At 34.9% G+C, this 21,124-nt stretch overlaps 2 long non-coding RNA genes across 2 annotated transcripts; one reads left to right on the plus strand and one right to left on the minus strand.

The window, feature by feature from the left end:
- Window positions 1-634: 634 nt before the first annotated feature.
- Window positions 635-15,400, minus strand: LOC112441994 (uncharacterized). The gene is made up of 3 exons (XR_003029950.2): window positions 15,114-15,400; window positions 7,597-7,726; window positions 635-5,059 (listed from the first exon to the last, which is right to left on the minus strand). It is a non-coding gene; the product is annotated as an uncharacterized lncRNA (long non-coding RNA).
- Window positions 9,454-17,733, plus strand: LOC132342588 (uncharacterized). Its single transcript, XR_009491011.1, has 3 exons — window positions 9,454-9,754; window positions 12,872-12,968; window positions 17,559-17,733. It is a non-coding gene; the product is annotated as an uncharacterized lncRNA (long non-coding RNA).
- The last annotated feature ends 3,391 nt before the right edge of the window (window positions 17,734-21,124 follow it).

Below are 21,124 nucleotides of genomic sequence, written 5' to 3' on the forward strand. Positions count from 1 at the left end.
AAATGACTTGGACTAGCTTAACTGTTGTTTACTGAGTTATAAGCTTTAAAGAAGATCTCTCATGTTGATTTAAACCATGATCTAAAGTGCAGTACAGTACTATATATAAAATGGATAAACAAGGAACTGCTGTATAGCACAGGGAACTATATTAAATATCTTGTAATAACCTATAATGGAAAAAAATGTGAAAAAGAATACACATATATAGGGCTTCCCTGATGGCTCAGATGGTAAAGAATCCGCCTGCAATGTGGGAGACCTGTGTTTGATTGCTGGTTTGGGAAGATCTCCCTGAGAAGGGAACGACTACCCACTCCAGTATTCTGGCCTGGAGAATTTCATAGACAGAGGAACCTGGCAGGCTACAGTCCATGGGGTTGCAAAGAGTCAAACATGACTGAGCAACTTTCACTCTGCTTTCCTTGTGGCTCAGCTGGTAAAGAATCCGCCTGCAATGCGGGAAACCTGGGTTCGATCTCTGGGTTGGGAAGATCCCCTGGAGAAGGGAAAGGCTACCCACTTCAGTATTCTGGATTGGAGAATTCCATAGACTCCTTAGTCCATGGAATCACAAAGAGTCAGACACAAATGAGTGACTTTCACTTTCAAACATATATGTACATATAACTGAATCACTTTGTTATTTAATTGAATAGCAAAATGTTGAAATATAATACAAAATATTGAAATTTCAACACAATAGTTGAAATATTGTAAATCAACTATAATTTTTTTTTAAGTGCAGTACTTGCAGTCACAAAAAGCAAAGACAGAATTTGGGCTGATGACAGTGGTTATAAAATAAAATATGAATCTGATAGGAGAGTGAACCAAAGGGAAGAAGCCCCAAATTCTATGTATAAACACTTCTGAATCTCTGACTTACCTATGAACTGTGCATGCTGGAGACAGACTTCAGACAGAGAGAAAAGAGCTAACCTAGGATTCCTTAGTTTTCCTAAGAGAGAGTTTTCATTTGAATATGACAAAGTTAAATGCCTACTAAAACGTACAAACCAAAATGTCAACAATATTTGGACGAATGTAACTTTCACAGTGTTCAGGATGTAACCCAATTACTCTACATACAAAGAACTAAGAAGGCATGACATATCCCATAAAAATAATGATTGATTTATGGAACGAATAAGCAAAAAATTGGTAAGATATGGAGATTTGAACAGCACCACTAATCACCTATTTGATTTTTATACAAATCTACACCACCAACAACAAAAAAATAAATCCCAAGACAATCAATAAATGAAGTGCAGAAATCAATAAAATAGAAAACAGATAACCACTAGAATATCTCTACAGAGAAAATTTCTTTTGTTAAAAGTTGTAAAGACTAACACATTTTATGAACTTCTAAGTTGATTGATCTAGAAAAGGGACAGTAAGAACACAAATTACCACTATTAATAATTAAAGGGTGGTTATCAGTACTAGTACAGTTCGGTAAAATTCTGTCTCTCAGTCATGTCTGACTCTTTGTGACCCCATTGACTGCAGCATGTCAGACTTCCCTATCTATCACCAACACCTGGAGCTTGCAGAATCTCATGCCCACTGAATCAGTGATGCCATGCAATCATCCTCTGTTGTCCCCTTCTTCTTCTGCCTTCAATCTTTTCCAGCATCAGAGTCTTTTCCAATGAGTCAGTTCTTCACATCAGATGGCCAAAGTATTGGAGCTTAAGCATCATCCTTCCAATGAATATTCAGCAGTGATTTCCTTTAGGATTGAGTATTTTGATCTCCTTGAAGTCCAAGGGACTCTCAAGAGTCTTTTCCAACACCAAAGTTCTAAAGCATCAATTCTTCAGTGCTCAGCTTTCTTTACGGTCCAACTCTCACATCCATACCTGACTACTGGAAAAACCATAGCTTTGACTAGATTGACCTTTGTTGGTAAAGTAATGTCTCTGTTTTTAAAATGCTCTCTAGATTGGTCATAGTTTTTCTTCCAAGGAGCAAGCATCTTTTAAATTTCATGGCTGCAGTCACCATCTGCAGTGATTTGGGAGCCCAAGAAAATAAAGTCTGTCACTGTTTCCATTGTTTACCCATCTATTTCTCATGAATTGATGGAACGGATGCCATGATCTTAGTTTTTTGAATGTTGAGTTTTAAACCAGCTTTTTCAGTCTCCTCTTTCACTTTCATCAAGAGGCTCCTTAGCTTCTCTCTGCTTTCTGTTGTAAGGGTGGTATCATCAGTATATATGAGGTTATTGATATTTCTCCTGGCAATCTTGATTCCAGCTTGTGCTTCATCCAGCCTGGCATTTCTCATGATGTACTCTGCATATAAGTTAAATAAGCAGGGTGACAATATACAGCCTTGAAGTACTCCTTTCCCAATTTGGAACCAGTCCCTTGTTCTATGTCGTGTTCTAACTGTTGATTCTTGACCTGCATACATATTTCTCAAGAAGCAGGTAAGGTGATCTGGTATTCCCATCTCTTGAAGAATTTTCCATACTTTGTTGTTATCCACACAGTCAAAGGCTTTGGCATAATCACTGAAGCAGAAGCAGTTGTGTTTTTTTTTTTTTTTTTTTTAATTCTCTTGCACTTTCCATGATCCAACAGATGTTTTCAATTTGATCTCTGGTTCCTCTGCTTTTTCTAAGTCCAGCTTGAACATCTGGAAGTTCTCAGTTCATGTACTGTTAAAGCCTCACTTGGAGAATTTTGAGCATTATTTTGCTAGCATGTGAGATGAGTGTAATTCTGCAGTAGTTTTATCATTCTTTGGCATTGCCTTTCTTTGGGATTGGAATGAAAACTGACATTTTCCAGTCCTGTGGCCACTGCTGAGGTTCCCAAATTTGCTGGCATGTTGAGTGCAGCACTTTAACTGCATCATCTTTTAGGATTTGAACTAGCTCAGCTGGAATTCCATCACCTCCACTAGCTTTGTTCATAGTGATGCTTCCTAAGGACCACTTGACTTCACACGCCAGGTATCTAACTCTAGGTGAGTGATTACACCATCATGTTATCTGGTTCTTTAAGATCTTTTATGTATAGTTCTTCATGTATTCTTGCCACTTCTTCTTAATATCTTCTGCCTCCATTAGGTCTAACAAGTAGCACAGGTACATACAAGTAATACTGGTACATACAAAATAAGAGATTATGAACAGTTTTCTGTCAACAACTACAACAATTTAAACCAAATAGACAATTTTCTTGTAAAACATAACTTACTGAAATGTACAGGAAACAAAGGGCAAAATTTGAACAGCTATGTGTCTTGTATATAAATTGAATCCATTCTCATAAACTTTCCAACAAGAAAACTCTAGGACCAGGTGATACCATTGGTCAATTCTTTTAAGCATTTAAGGAAGAAATAACACGATCTTTCACAAATTCACAATATAGAGGAGAAGGAGGGTAATTTCAAAATAAAAATATATATTAGAAGGAACTAATAACTGGAGGCTAATATATGTCTATAAACCTACATGCAAACTTGACTAATAGTATTTTAGAAAATCAGATATAGCAATATGTAAAAGGGTAATGTGTTGCAGCCAATAAATTTTGTCACAGGAATGTAAGATTGATTGAAATTTACAAAATCAACTGATGTAGCCCATTTTGTAAAAATGAAAAAGTACAAATTAAGTTTTAATAAATGATAAAAAACATTTGATAAAATTTGACATTCCTTCAAAATTAAAACTTGTAGCAATTTAGTAATAAAAGGAAATTCCCTCTACCTGAAGAAGACATTCATGAAAAACCTAAGGCTAACTTCACATTTAACACTGCAGATTTGAATTCCTTCTTTGTAGTAGGGAACAAGAAAAAAATATCCATTCTCACCACATCTACAGGGTTCTTGGCCACTACAGAAAGTTAGAAATCAAGACATAAAGATAAGAGAGTATAAGAATACCTATTTGCAGAAGGCATGTTGTTTACATATAATATCATCAGAAATCTACAGTATAATTAACAGAACTAATCAGTGAATTCAGTAAAAAATCAAAATTCATAATTATGAAATAGAAAGTAATGATCTTTTTTATAGTATCAACCGTTTTTTTTTTTAATTTGTTGAGTGTTAAGAAATATAAAGAATTTAGAAATAAACTTAACAAAATACATGCCAAGACCTCTACACTTAATGAAGATTTGAATAAATAATAAGAAAAGTCACTGTCATGGACTGAGAGACTCCATATTGCTAAGATGTCGGTTCCTCTCAAATTGATATACAGATTCCACACAAAGTCAAATCAAATCTCAGCAAGTTTTCTGTAGTAACTGACAATTTGATTCTAAAATGTGTGGAAAAGCAAAGAACCTAGAATACTGAAAGCCATTTTGAAAAACAAAATTGGAGTATTTAGACTACCAGTTTTCAAACCTTGTTTTAAATATACAGTAATCAAGAGAATGCAGCTTTGGCATAAGAATACATTACACATTAATAAAACAAAATAGCCCAGAAATAAACCAATATGTATATTATTTAATTTTCAACTTATGTTTCAGAGAAAAGTGGTAAAGCAAAAAAAGACTTTCAACAAATATTACTAGAATTTCTGGATATGTATATGAGCATTATAATAGTCACCCTGATACCTACCTTGCATTCTATAAAAGTTTTAAATTGAGATAGAACATAAACATGTATATAAAACTTAAAACTATTGAGGAAACATGAATATGTTTCTTTGACTTGGATGGTCTGGTAAATATTTCCTTGATAACTCACACAAATATTAATAAATGATATTAAAATGATATTATATCTAATTAAAATTTATAACCTATAGAATAAAACATTAAGAAAATAAATAGTCCAAGTGGAAGTATTTACAAAAACATTTTTTGACAAAATACTGGTATCTAAGTATCATGTTATTGTTTAGTTGCTAATTCATGTCCAAATCCTTTGTGACCCCATGGACTGTAAACTGCCAGGCTCCTCTGTCCATGGGAGTTCCCAGGCAAGAACACTGGAGTGGGCTGTCATTTCCTTCTGCAGGGGATCTTCATGACAGGGATTGAACCTCTGTCTCCTGCATCTCCTGCAAAGGCAGACAGATTCTTTACCATTGAACTATCTGGGGAGCATAAAACTCATTAATAAAAATAACAAACAGTCCAGTAATAAAAATGGGCAAAATATTTGAATATACACTTTGCAAAATAAGATATGAAAACAACCAATAACAAAAAGAAAAGGTGTCAACAGTTCAGTATCATGAGCTATCAATAAAATGCAAATAAAAACCACAAAGCTACCGCTACACATCCACTCAAAGCGACTAAAACAAAATAGACACACAACACCAAACAGTGACAAATATGAAGAATAACCAGGAGTTCCATACATTCTTGGTGGAATTTCAAAATCCTATACCATGAAATGGCAACCCACTCGAGTATTCTTGCCATGGACAGAGGAGCTTGGCAGGCTACTGTCTATGAGGTCACAAGAGTCAGACACTACCAAGCAAATAAACCACCACAACCATGCTGCTACTCATCAACTCTAATCCTAGACATTTATCCAAAAGGAATGAAAGTAAGTGTCATAAAATTTCATATGAGAATTTTCATATTAGCTCTTTCATAGTAATAAAGAACTGGAAACAGCTGCCACATCCACTAATAAGAAAACTAATAAACTATATTATATTCACAAATGATACATTTTTATTCAGCAATGAAAAGAGAATAAACTGCCTGTACACTCAACAATATGAATAAACTTTGAAAGTTTTATAATAAATGAAAAATGTCTATTAAGAATGTACATACTGCATGATTACTCTATTAACTTCTAGAAGAGTTTAACTGAATATACAGGGGAATACAACCATAGCAGTTTTTATCTGAGGATGTGAAGTGATTGATCAGGAAAGGACAAGAGGCAACTTCTGGGGGGTGGTGATGATAATATTCTATATTGCTAGAGAGTTACGTTACCTAGAGGAATGGCAAGATTCAGAGAATGTGCATTAAAAATGAGTGGATTCCATTTTATATATATTTTACATCATAACAAAAGTTAAACCAAAATTAAAGTCTAGTTAATAATACATAAGCTGACATCCTAAGGGGAAAGTATCTACAATTTATTTTCAAATGCACCAGGAAAAAATATAAATTTGGCCAATTGAGAGATACAGACATGAATACGTGGATAAATATATGACAAATCAAATATAGTATAATGATACTGGCAAAACTTAAATGATGTATATATACAGCATCTCTATAAAAATTTTTTGAATGAAAAATTTTATAATGAAATTATAAAATACAATAAAATGTTAAATTACTGAGACTTTATTTCATGATTTCAATTTGTTTTAACAACCTAAGATTTTGTCCTGCTTCAAAAATTGTTAGTCTGAGCATGTTGGGAGGAGATGAATTAACAACAGAATAGTAGAACCTGCTGTGCAATGGCTCCAGCAAGACATTTTGTAGCTGTAGCTTATTTTTGTTTTTATGGCAAGAAACACAGCATGAAGTCTCATTTGTACACGTGCAAAGTCAGTAGATATTTACTGTCCGGTGTAACCGAATCATTCATGATTTGATGAAAGTTATATCATTCCTATCATCTATTGGCATGTATTGGTATATGGAAGATAGGATGCATTTGAATATGATTTAGGAATTTCACTGAGACACACTGCAACTGTTCTCCTTTGACAACTCATTTTATCGGAACACTTTGAAAGGTAGGGATGATTTATTTCCACCTGAAGTTTACCTCTGGCTTGAAAATACATGAAGGGTTCTAAAGGAAAGTTTCCCTAAATGAAGCTGCAATCTGGGCTAGTAATATCACACCAAGAGCTCACAGTTTTGTGAGTATTCTAGTCTCATGTACAATACAGGGACAGGTCTAGAAATATCTCCAGATAAAATGCCCTACTTTAATGATAAAGTATATGAAGGTGAACTAAAATTGTTCAAACTTTGGAATATGGTATCAGCTTGCAAATTATGAAATGAAGTGGACATGTGGAGTTTGTGTAAGGATTCTTTAGGAAGGCTGTTCCATGGTGATCTACTAAGGCAGCAATGAAATGATAGGTACTGGAAGACAAAGGTTTTTTTTTTTTAATTTCTTTATTTTTTAATTGAGGGATAATTGCTTTACAGAATTTTGTTGTTTTCTGTAAAACCTCAACATGAATTAGTCATGCTGCTGCTGCTAAGTCACTTCAGTCGTGTCCGACTCTGTGTGACCCCATAGACAGCAGCCCACCAGGCTCCTCTGTCCCTGGGATTCTCCAGCCAAGAACACTGGAGTGGGTTGCCATTTCCTTCTCCAATGCATGAAATCAGCCATAGGTATACATATATCCCTTCCCTTTTGAACCTCCCTCCCCTCTCCCTCCCCATCCCATCCCTCTAGGTTGATACAGAGTCCCTGTTTGAGTTTCCTGAGCCATACAGCAAATTCCTGTTGGCTAACTATATTTTACATATGGTAATGTAAGTTTCCATGTTTCTTTTTCCATACATCTCACCCTCTCCTTCCCTCTCCCCATGTCCGTAAGTCTATTCTCTATGGAAGACAGAGATTTTTAAAATAATTTACCTGCTTTATATCTGTTGTTAGAAAGATACATCAATCTCTTTGACTTGACATTCAAATTCTTGATTCTCTGATCCTTTAGAGTTGAGGTGGGAGGGACAGGCACTTCACAAGTAAGATTACATCCCATGATCTATAAATAAGTTATGAAAAAATTCAGATCTTTTCATAGACAAACATTAAGTAATTCTGGGAACATTTCAGGGTCCTAGGAAAATTTCCCTCATAATCACAGGACTTCAAGCTATTTTCCAACCCAGAAATTTTGAAGCTTGAAGTTCTATCTAAGAAAGTGGGTGAAACTTTTTCTTCCATATTCATAACGTTCATTTTAAGGAAATTATAAGGGTACAAAGAAGAGGTAACCACAGAATCTTCATGAATGACAGTAGTTTTATTCCTCCTTATTTGTTGGCTAACCATATCTGCCTGGCTAATGAAGAGCTAAGAGGGTTATCTGGTTTAAGTTTGGGGGTATCATCCCATCTCTCTCCTACTTCTATTTTCTCCATATACAAGTGCACATTTGTTTCAAGTAATGATAGACTCTTACTAAAATAAATATGAGTAATGTAATTTCCAAACTGAACTAATAATTATAAATCAATACTGTATTATCCATCTAGAGAGTTCCCTACTTCTATTGGTTACCTATTTTGCCAAATAAATATTTGCTTTCAAATTTCTATTCTAACACAGAGAATTTGAATTAAATAACATGAGTTAAATATCACAGTTTGAGTATTGAAATGGAAAAGGATAAAAGAGACTTTTTTTTAATACATTTTTCTTCTCTAAGAGAAGTCCCTTCTGAGGTTTCAGAAGCTCCATATTGTCTAGCATTTGTAAACAAATGGGAATTAAATGCCAGATCCTTGCCACATTATATTAGCTGAAACTAAAGTCAGTTTAATTTTTTTCCAATTGAGTTCAGTCTTTGTGACCCTTTGTCCTTCAGTTTTAACAAGGAGAATAGAGTTCATTTAGAGCAAAGAAACTTCAGAGGAACTTAAGAGCATCAGAAAAATAACAGACCCCTGTATCCATTGAGCCAGTATACTAAGTCAGACTGATCTAAGCTGATAGCTTTATAATAGCTTGTTTGCTGAATTTCAATTGAATTAAAAAATCTATGCATAATATATCTTCACAGATGAGATAGCTAATTTATGTGAAATAGAGTTATAATGTGGCTTTCTTGGAGATTGTGAAAAAAAATTGGCCAAGACCAAGAACCAAGTCCAAAAACAGTAAATAGTGTTTCTATAATCACAATTAAGAGAACAAGACGTAAAACATATCATGTTCCATTAAAAAGTTATACATTAACCATAAGAATATGGCAATTTCATGACTTAGTTATCCTCTTCTTACTTGCTAGGATTTTGATTGTTAAAATGAGTGATATTTAGTATATTAATATCCCAACTTGTATTATCATGAAATTAGACTATATATATGTATGTGTGTATGTGTATATGTGTGTGTGTGTGCAACATATATTACCAATGTTAAATAAGGTCATTATTTAATTAACTGAGTTTAAGGACTGGCTATATTGAAAGCCTGAGAGGTTAAGTGGAGATAAAAGAAGCTATAGTAGTAAGACTTACCAGAAATTCAAAAGTGATGAAATTATTGAACACAAATCAAATAACATTAAGACTAAGGAGCCTCTGAATCATGTATCTTGAAATGTTATCAACAACCCAATGCATATAATTATTTTAGCCAAACCTCAATGTAAAATATTTTTCTCCAATAGACTGTAAGGAACAGTACTTCAGTCTTTTTTTTTTCTAACATGCTTGACTGAAATTGGTGCTCTTTTGTAGAGGACTGTAGTTTTATTACCTTGATTTATATGATTTTATGTTAAAAAATAAGTTCAGGTCTTCTGTTACTACTATGATAAGTAGAACTCTGTTTAGTTGCTAAGTTGCGTCTGACTCTTTGTGACCCCATGGACTCTAGCCCACTAGGTTCTTCTGTCCATGGAATTCTCCAGGCAAGAATAATGAAGTGGGCTGCCATTTTCTTCTCCAAAGTAGAACTTTACATATGATAATTTATAAGATACTTGATTGCTCCAAGTCTTTATTATTTTCTGACCAGATTGAATATGGACCAATTCTGCTAGCAGTGAATTAATTGCTCTCTGGTAACATTCTGGATCAGCACACCCATCCCACTACCCGCTTCCTTTAACGTCTTTAAATTATATGAAATTTGTGCTAGATAATCTCACTTTTTCCTGATACCCAGTTGCACACTCTTTCTTTGTAATGGAACCCTCCTACCCAGATGAAGGTGGTCATGTGACCATGTTCTAGGTAGAGATATATAATCAGAACTGTTGAGTATGAAATTTAGAAATGTTCTTAAAGGGAGGCACTTTTATTCTTCTTCTCCTTCTTATTTAATCCTTCTTTCATGTTTCTTTTTACAAAAGAGATATGAGGACAATAGTTCAAGAAGCTGTGTTGGATAGATCATAGAAGCCATCTAGGATCTCACGGTTTCTGAGTCAGGAATTTGGGCATGGTTGAAGTTAGCCCTCTGCTCAGGGTCTCAGAAAACTGTAATCAAGGTGTCAGCTGGGACTGTGGGCTCCTCTGATGCTTGAGATCCCCTTTGAAGCTTTTGTGGTTGGTGGCAGAATTCCATTCCTGGCAGGTGCAGGACTGAGGCTCTCAATTCCTAAAGGCTGCTGCCATTCCCTACTGTGTGAGCCCTTCTCTACAATATGACAGTTTGCTCCTTTGAGGATAACAGGAGAATGTCTCTGCTCTTTAAGTCTATAACTTAGGGAAAGTCTGGGATCTCTTTCAAAGGGCTCACCTAATTGTCAGACCCAAAAAGGACGTTTCCTTTTGTTAACTCAAAGTCAAATGATAAGAACTTGAATTGCAAAATTCCCTTACCTTTCCCATATTCTAATGGTTAGAATAATGTCACGGTTTCTGCCTACACAAAAAATTATATAGGATGTGTACTCTAATGGACAAGATTCGAGGGATCATGATAGAATTCAGTCTACCACACTGACAATTTTGGAAAGCCACAAAGTAAATTATTAGAATAGTTCATGGCTGCTGAAATGTGGCTTTCTCCTGAGCATGAAATTTTATATCGTACTTATACTGCTGATCTTCATGTTTTGAACATGTAGTCAAATCTAATTCTAACAAATACAGGGATCATTCTCCCTGTTTGTTACAGAGAGTAGACAATAACCCCCACACAGCTGTTCGCCTGTGGCTCTTTATTTTCTCCTGGTTCCTCTTACTCTGTTCATCTTGAATTCTCCCCGCTATGACTCTGTTAGCTGTTTGTTGGATAACTCATCTAAGTTGGATAATTCATATCTTTTTTTGTCTCTTGGCTGTGGAACTAATTGCTAGCTTGGAATTGGCTTTATGAAAACATTTTATAATTTGTTTTGTCTTGGCTTTAAGTCATGGAAAATTGGCATTTGCCATAGATACTTAGGAAAAATAATACTTATATTATGCTTCCCCTACCCCACTTCAGTTTGCTTTTTCTCACTTTATTTCCTATTGGTAAAGAATAAGATTATTGGCCACAATATATGTAAGACATGGATTTGGAATATTATTTGGGGAGAGAGAGTTCTGGCTTATCTCTCCTTTAGTACTTCTAGAACAATACACTGTTTAATTCACAAAAAGTAAAATGAAATTTAAGCATTATAGAAGATAAGATTAAGCTGAGAATTTAATTTCCTAGAAGATTTTTGCACGCCTTTCTAAAAAGATGGAAAAAGATGGGCAGTCTCCCTATTTTAACTTCCTTCATTGCCTGTGCTGGGACCTTCTGATTATATTTTTTTGAGTCCCTCAGTTTATCAGGGACCTTAACTGTGAACTCAATTTCCAGATATTTCAGAATGTATCATTATGAACACTGTCTCTAAGAAATTCTCATTCATGAGCTTGAATTTCTCTAAAAGCCATATTACATAAGCGGATACCAGCTTTGAATTTGAAAAGTTTAAGTAAATATATGGTTAAGGCAATCTCACAAACTGATATCACATCATTCTACTGTTTCTATTAGCTCCACGAGTCCCCAGACTTTGATAGTCAGCAGTATTCTCAGGAAATTATGTATCACATTTCCTTATAAATGAACAGTACATATACATTTGGCTGGTAAGAAGCAGGAAGTAAGATTTGGGAAAATTTGAATGATATCTCCTAACCTTCTCCCTCCCCCCAAAAATCATGAAACAATACTTTTGGAAAATTATATTAAAAATACTCAGTTTGTGCTTAGAAACCAAGAGAAATTTGGATTCCTCAGTGAATTCATGTCAGATGAGTTCTGATACTCTTTCAAATACAGACATTGAGATACTAGTAAGTTTTCTTTAAATTTACTTTTATTCAAAATTTTTCTTCTTTAGTTAGCTTACATGAATATCAATTTCAAAGTTTCTTTTTATATATCTGCTACTTAAATTTAAGTAAAATTTTAAAGATAAGGCAAAGTCCAGAAATTTATAATAATGCGAAATCAAGAATACATGAATTTAACACTACTTTCAAGATTAAATATATTTGGGAATTCTGGATTGTATCTAATAATTTTATGGGATCAATGAAATTGAAGATATATGGGCATTTTCTTTATTTTTAACTATTACGTATGTATTATCCATGAAGCTTTTAAAATATGCTAGCTCTGATGTACAGCTTCACCAATTATGTCTGTTAGGATTTCAACAAGAAAGCATGATCATTAATAGATATTAGAAAATCAAGAAGTTACTACTCCAAAGTTAGTTGCTACACAATTGTTGGAGGAATTGAAGAATTAAAAGGACTAGAAAGGAGAAGGAAAAAGTCACCAAATAGCCCTGATGTAGATGAAATAGTCAGAGCTGGCAGGAGGCTGCTAGGGTAGAATCACAAAGAGGGCAGGGTAGATGACCATGGGAAGTTGTTGGCTCTCCATTGCAATAGCTCAGCATCTAGTTGCTCAGTAGAGTCAGAATTTGATGACAAGAGCTGGGCAAGTAGCAAATTGAGAACAAGCTAGAATTCTGCATTTATCCCTACTGCTTCAACCGATGACAACTTTCAAAGTACAATGGCTTTTATTTCACCTTCTTCCCCCAACTTCAAACAAATACCTCTTGTGACCAGTCTTTACCTGAGACCATTCAAGGAAGAAAATTCTGGAAAGTATCATGTATTTCCAGCTTAAACTGACACAATACAAGATTATCAACTAACCCTGTTTTATCGTTTAGGATGAAAACCTCTTCGATCTCACTTGCATGGTGAACATTTGGAAATAAGCGTCTCTGACTCTGGCTGCACAAATGAGGAAATAAAGTGCCTGAGAGGGTAAGCCAATTTCCCAAGGACACACAGAGTTGATGTGTTTTTAAAAAGTTCATTATTTTAACTCCCAGGGCAAGCTACTTCCTTTTCTAACATGACAGTGATAGCTTTCTTCACATAGGGAAGGGATTTTACATTGTGTCATTGTAAAAATGGTAGAGAAAAAAATAGTAGTAAATAAGGTAATTTGCAGACATATGGAGATAAATTCTATATAAATTTTCTTATTAACTACTCTATCTTCTAGAAGAAAAAGTTAAATATCCTCTTTTCTTCCATCAAGTTTCCATTTATAATAGACCATTACTAGAACTTTCTTTTAAGTCATTTTAAGGTATCTCATCATTTTATATTATCCTTGTCCATATTGTACTCCATGAATTATTAAAGATTAATGCATCTATATTTTGAATGACCAACCATGCCTGATGGTTTTTAAATATCAAGCTGTTCTTTTTTCCTGGTGTAATGATAAATTTACATTATAATTAACAGCCAAAGAATTCCTTTTTATGCCAAATAATGATGCCTTTCTTCAGCTTTGCTTTTCAGATAGTACATCATAAATCACAGGGGAAATATCTTTATTTTTAATATTCACATTTATGCATTTAATGAACATTATTGAATTTTTCAAGTACTTATTGGGAATGGAGTTGAAATATTTGTGCACTATTATTTTATTTCAGTCTTAGAGAATGCAGCCTTTGGCTGATACTGGAATGTTAATAATTAGCACCTCTATTAGAAGTCAGCTCCAGGTTTTCAAGCAGCATTATGCTAGGAAGCTATGTTTCCCAAGTGAATGAAGAATTATACAGTTTTATTAAAGAGGAGCCTTTCCTTTGAATACAATTTTAAGAAAATCTTCAAAGGAACAAATTTAAAGCCTCAAATCAGAGCACAGCACTAATTAGTGTGTAACAATGATTTAGGCAGAGAGCACCAGGCCTTGTTAATTTTCCAGGCCCATTCTGTAGTCTCTTTGCTGTATATTTCTTTTGATGAGTCAATTTCATCTAGGTGCAGCTTTTTATAGTTTAACTACTGTCATAACACTTCTAAAGTTTTAGAAAATGGTACATACTGATGCTGAAATCTGGCAATTATCTTCTAATTCTGCATTCCAACAACTGATTTTATGGCTCAGCTTAAAATGCTTAATTCAATTTCAAGTATTTTGCATTTATAATATTGCTTTAAGTGGCATGTCTCTGAATAAAACAATGTAACTACGTATTTATTTATGTAACCTTCACACTTAGAAATAAAAATGTGCATCAGTCATCAATTATAAATCAAGTTATTGAAGATTCAAGGATGTCAGGTACATAAGTTCCCTTGATCACATATTATCTTGCAATGCCTATTAGGAGTTAGAAAAGCTAAAATATCAGCTTTGTAATTTTAAAATGTTATGTACTACAAATGTGTTATCAGAATAAATTGTTTTCTTCACTTAGTAAATAGTGAGGTATTGATCTGAGAATGTCGTGGGAAATTAGAAAGCAGTAAGACCAGAACGGCATATAACTGTAATTTATGACTTCAGGAATATGAAGTAGGAATTGATTACTATTAAGGTCAATATCAAGATTCATCGACTCAGATATTCATTGTGACTAAGGCCAAATTGAGAATCAATATTTGCATTAAGAAAACATATATCTTCCTATGGATAAAAATATGCCAATATATCCTGCCATCCTGTTATCACCTATTATGAGAATTCAATCTCTGGAGCATGATAAACATTTTGCAATTTTAAAACCATCTACTGTTGCCTCTAACTCTTGGTGTCTGCATCATTAATGACAGAATATTAGATTATTTCAATCAACAATTGATATTTATATCAAATAAAAATGAATCATAACTACAGTCCACTTCAGAATTTTTGAGTGATCCAAACACCTTGCACAGTACCCCGAGGAAGACATTATCACAAAACCCATAGCAGCAGTGCAAACAACTGTACATCCATTCCATAACAGCTTAGGAAATGGGTCCAGATGAATGAATAAATTACTAAATAGATTAAGAAACTCTTATCTGAGTTAAACATAAAAGACATAAGGCAGACATGGTAGAAAACAAATATAATGTGTACCAATTTGAAGAACTGAGTTAATTTATATCCCAACTTACCTAACATGTTCAAGTAAAATTCTGAATAATTCCAGCCCTCTTCACAACTTGTCCCAGCTTTTTTTTTTGTCCCAAAGTCTTTTCCCACATTTCTTTGCTAGTTTTTTTGTTTTTTTTTTTTTTTGTTCTGTTTGTGATTGTTTTCACTTTAAATTCGCTCAGTATACTAGTCTTTTAAGGACTGGTCACATGACTTGCAGATAGAGCATATTATTTGAAACTCTAGCTAGACTTGAATATTTTATAAAATATTTACTGGGGCAGCTGTTATTAAGACACTCAAAACAGAGCATATGACATCATATCTGGCATACTAAGAAAAACAAGCAGCAGCAGCTACAACATAGAAGGAAAAGAGGAACAGATAAAACTATTACTTAATGAGTTATTTTTAAACTGTAGCAGTAGAATCAACAAGGTCCAAGGAAACCTTAGGAACTACCAGGGTTAGGGGCTAGGCAGTAAGGGTACAGCTCGGTGATAAGCATTCACAGCACTCCCTCTTGTATCAGCTGTGTACTGCATCGAACAGAAATGTGAAAACAAGTGATTGCAATAAATAGTACTACTCTACTATTTTACTCCTAAATACAGATCAGTAAGTTGTAACATATAACTGATTTTTTAGTTTATATATTTAGTGTCTTCAAAAAACCAACTCAGATTATTGTGTTGACAACAAACTCAGTAAGACTGTGTTTTTGTTTTTGTTTTTTTGTTTTCTGGTTCATATCAAAATACAAAGGAGGAAAAGAAGGAACAGGAAAAAAAACAGAATAGACTCTAGTGCCTAATATAATATTGAATTATTGAACTGCCAGATAAGTCTGCTTCAAGGATAATATGAGTAAAACATGTTGTTATATCAACAAAATGTGTGTTTATACATACATGCATACACATGTACATACATATATATGGAGAGAGATAGAAAGATTTAGAGATTTTAGGGGATGGGATCAAGCAATTGTGGAGGTGTGGAGAGAGAGCAAATTAGCCAAGGTGTGTTCAGGCTCTCTCACCCCACGTTTTGTAAACAATGACTATGTAACAGCTGAGATCATTTATACCACTGCTCATGCACGTCACGAGGTACCTGCTTGGTCACAGGTTACTGTGAGTGGGTACACTTGTATGAGCTTCACCATGAAAGTCCTGGCTGCTGCTGTACTGGGGCTTCACTGGAGTGACACCATGGCTATGTTATATGAGGTTATGTTATGGCTCCATTATAGCTCTGTATGGTTATGTTGTGGCTGTTTCTACAGCTGCTGCATCAGCCAGGAGAGAGGCTGTGTTATGGCTGCCATACCACCCAGGAGAGAATAAAGGTGTCTGCAGTTCCTGTGGATCCTAACATCTCCTTCCAGCCTCTTAGTTTGCTTCTTGTCTACCCTGGGTTCAGGCAACAGAGCGCATAGTGAGATTCAGGAAGACAGTTGGTGTCATAAACAGGATCAGGGGATACGGAAGGCTTGACTGGTTTTGGTTTTAGACGTAAAGTCGTGTCTGACTTTTTTGTGACCCCCTGGACCGTAGCCTGCCAGGCTCCTCTGTCTATTGCACTGCCCAGGCCCAGAATACTGGAGTGGGTTGCCATTTCCTTCTCCAGGGGATCTTCCTGACCCAGGAATTGAACCCACCTCTCCTGCACTGGCAGATGGATTTTTTTTTTAACCACTGAGCTACCTGGTAAGCCCTTATGCATTACAGGGCACTCTATAATTCTTCTTAACAGTTCAATATAAGACTTGCAAAAACAGTCATAATGATTTCATTGTTAAGCACTAAGAAAAATATATGATATATATCAAAGGGAAAGAATGGAAGATAAAGAAAAACACGTGGAAGTGTTAGTAGTATCAACTTTTCATGGCCCCATGGATCCACCAGGCTCCTCTGTCCATGGAATTCTCCAGGCAAGAATACTGGACTGGGTAGCCATTCTCTTCTCCAGGGGACATTCCAGACCCATGGATTGAACTTGGGTCTCCTGCATTGCAAGTGGATTATTTTCATTCTGGGCCAAAAACACATATCTGTGAACATAGTGTTAAGTATAAAACTTATAAATTTCTTTCAAAATTAAAGTGTTTATCATGAAAATTATGGAATATAATTAGACTATTATCTATAAGTCATATTTGGACATATAAATTTCAAAATATCTATTGAATTGGACTGTAGGTTGAAACAAGTTACCTATTTTAAAAATGGTAAATGAAACCTAAGAAACAATAATAATATAAAACTATTTTTTCTTCAGTTAAGTCGCTCAGTCAGGTTGGACTCTTTGCAACCCCATCAACTGCAGCATGCCAGGCTTCCCTGTCCATCACCAACTCCCCGCAGCTTGCTCAAACTCATGCCCATTCACTCGGTGATGCCATCCGACCGTCTCAACTTTTGTTGTACCTTTCTCATCCCGCCTTCAATCTCTCCCAGCACCAGGGTTTTTCCAACGAGTCAGCTCTCCGCATCAGGTGGCCAAAGTACTGGAGTTTCAGCTTCAACATCTGTCCTTTCAATGAACACCCAGGACTGATCTTCTTTAGGATGGACTGGTTGGATCTCCTTGCATTCCAAGGGACTCTCAAGAGTCTTCTCCAACACCACAGTTCAAAAGCATCAATTCAATAAATTCTTTTATATTTCAATTTTTTCATATGGCTAAATTATAATTTAAATTAATTAGAATTAGCATGATAGTAAGAAATATAGAGGTATTCCCAAGGGTTCGGTGGTAAAAAAATCCATCCGCTAAGGTAGGAGATGTGGGTTTGATCCTTGAGTTTGGAAGACCCCTCCTGAAGTAAGAAATGGCAACCCACTCCAGTATTCCTGCCTGGAAAATCCCATGAAACAGAGGAGCCTAGTGGGCTACAGTTGGCCAGAGTCAGATAGGACTGAACAACTGAGCCCACGCAGCATAAGACTCTATGGAAAGAAGTTCAAACTCTCGAAAACTTCTCAAATACATACAGCTAATTCATTTTTTTTTTTGTACAGCAGAAACTACCACAACATTGTAAAGCAATTATGCTCCAGTAAAAAGAGAAAAGAAAAAAATTCACTATTACCAATCAATATAATACAAGACAATTTCCAAAGTATTTAGAAAGTAAAATAAACAAAGTATAGCAACACAAAACAATATAATACAAAGAGAGCTACTGCTAAGGATTAGTGGACAACTAGATAAGCAAGTGTATGTGAGTAGTTGAAAATGCTAATAATTTTCATTCCTTAGCAGTGACAGGTTGACATATCCTTTTCCCTCACATTTTACCTGACAGTCCCTAAAACTATTTCTACTGTTATTTCATATCAAACTCTTATTGTTTTCCCTACTAGTCCCCAAAGCTCTGGTGCCTTCCTTCTCTCCTATCCTAATAGTGAATGGGGTCCCATTCATGTTCTTTTCTACTCTTAATAAAGGGCAATGGGAAATAGCAACAAAGTTATGCACTTGAGAAAATCATATTAGAATGGTCATGGCACAGCAGGTTGTAATTTGCTTGTACAGTGGGCATACTGTGTCTTTGTTTTGTGCCCAAGTTTAGTGGCTCTTAGCCAAGGAATTCCATAAACAGTTAAATGGAATGTTGGTTTAAAAAAAAATCACAAAGTAGGAAAGTATTATCATCTCATCCATTGATTTTGCACTCACTGAAAATATTCATAATTTATATTTCAGTACCAGGATTACAAAAGTACATCATGAGGCAAAGGATAATAATACAATTTAATTTTGAGTGATTATTGCTAAATAAAACTTCTGGTAAAATAAATGTTATTACTCAGGGTGAAAAAAAGAACATTTTGTGTTTGAAATATGAGAACAAATTAAGAAAAATTGGAGCAAGTGCACTTACAATTACATTTCTAAAACTATGCTTAACTTCATTACAAATACTATTAGCAGCTGCATCAGAAGTGTGCAGCTTTGCTAATAAATGTGCTCTCGTTTTGGTTTGGATTGACGGTGTTTGAGAAATAGGAATAATGGATGGCAAATTTACACTAAAGTATGTCACAAAGATTTGTAGGACAATGATGTATGGATTGAACATTCAAATGTGGAAGCTATCAGCAGGTAACCTCAGTTCATTTCTTGGAGAATGCTTGGCATGGCAGAGAAAAATTCCAATATCCTTTGACCATGGAGGCACAGGAATTGCATACAGCAAGTGTCCTTCCCACGCAAGTTTTAGAGTTGCCAGAATCACCAGCAGACAACTCTCCAAGATCCAATACAAATTTAGACTCTAAACTGTAGCACAATATGTCATTGTAAATTATTTAAAACTTCCAGTGAATTCACTGCAGTGTGCATTCACATCTGTCTTGATAAATAACGTGCTTTTTCTTCATGTACTGAATTATAAAAGCCATAACCAGTTCATCTTGTACAACCCCGTCCTTCTTTCTGACATATTATTCAGCCACATTATTTTGGAGAGATCAACTTACATATCACCCAGAAATATTCAGGCCCTGGAGATAATATTAGCAAGAAAACATTCCATTAGCAAATCCTGCCCACTCAGATACAGATATTCTACCTTCAACATGTTAAAACTTGTTTACATCAGAATATAGTTTCATCTCTCAGAAAACAATACTTCTTCCACAGTTTTTCAAGGCATTTAGATTGTTGACCTGGAAATGCCTTTCAATGTAATAATCACAGAAAATAATTTTATATTTATAACCTGGCCATCCTTAAAGGGCTTTAGTTAATTAGCTTAGATGATTAGTTTAGTTATAGCCTATGGGAGAAAAAAAGCTAAAATATTGTTTTGCTTTTGAGCTTTTCTCACTGAGCTCTATTTCTAAAATTTTTTGTTCTTGTAGAGAAATACTTCAACTCACTGTCTGATGTGTGAACTTTGAATGTTAGCCAAGCACTAAGAAATATAATGAAACAGGTGACCTTTTCATTCCTCAGTGATAGCTGTATGTGATCCCAGGCCTCCAGGACACATGTTTAGTACACAGAGTTATGGCTAATCTTGCTTAGCATGTCTAGGCATGTGATTGGCTTAAGAAAGGCAGCAACTGTTTTTATTTAATTAATTAATCAATGAAATACTGATCTATGTTGAAAAATAATACCATATTGCTAATAAAGTAGAAATAAATTCAACAAAATGGAAAAATTATACTGATCTCAATTATATTGGTGCCTCACTTACATTGCTGCATATATATGAATCACCTATGTGACATAAATAATGCATATGACATATGCATTTTCAGGCTTCATAATTATTTCCAGAAAATACTCTATCAACAGCATTCAGATCAGATCAAATCAGATCAGTCGCTCAGTCATGTCCGACTCTGCGACCCCATGAACCACAGCATGCCAGGCCTCCCTGCCCATCCATCGAGTCATCAATGCCATCCAGCCATCTCATCCTCTGTCGTCCCCTTCTCCTCTTGCCCCCAATCCCTCCCAGCATCAGAGTCTTTTCCAATGAGTCAACTCTTCGCATGAGGTGGCCAAAGTATAATGATCATACAATTGTCAGAGTTTTATACTTTAAGCAACAGAGAATATTTCCCAAAGCAGAATTACTAACCAGTAATTTGCTGTCACTTTTTAAGTCTTTGTTTATTAAACTTTTAGCTAGTCCCTTCTCAATGGGATCTTCCCAACCCAGGGATCAAAGCCAGGTCTCCCGCATTGCAAGCAGATTCTTTACCAGCTGAGTCACCGGGGAAGCCCTTAAACATTTAAAGCAAGACATAAAATAAAATTTCTCCTTTAAAAAACTTTTTTATTTAAAAAAAATGTATATATTGATATATGTATAACTGAATCACTTTGCTATATAGCAGAAATTACACAACATCATAAACCAACTATACTTCAATTAAAAAATCAAAATAATAAAAAACTTTTATACTTTCAATCCACCAATATTAAAACATAGTAGTAATGTATATTTAAGGTAATAATAAAATGTTATTGCGTACATACCATATATGGCTGGTTATGATTA

Source organism: Bos taurus, chromosome 17 (genome assembly GCF_002263795.3).
Source record: "Bos taurus isolate L1 Dominette 01449 registration number 42190680 breed Hereford chromosome 17, ARS-UCD2.0, whole genome shotgun sequence".
NCBI lineage: Eukaryota > Metazoa > Chordata > Mammalia > Artiodactyla > Bovidae > Bos > Bos taurus.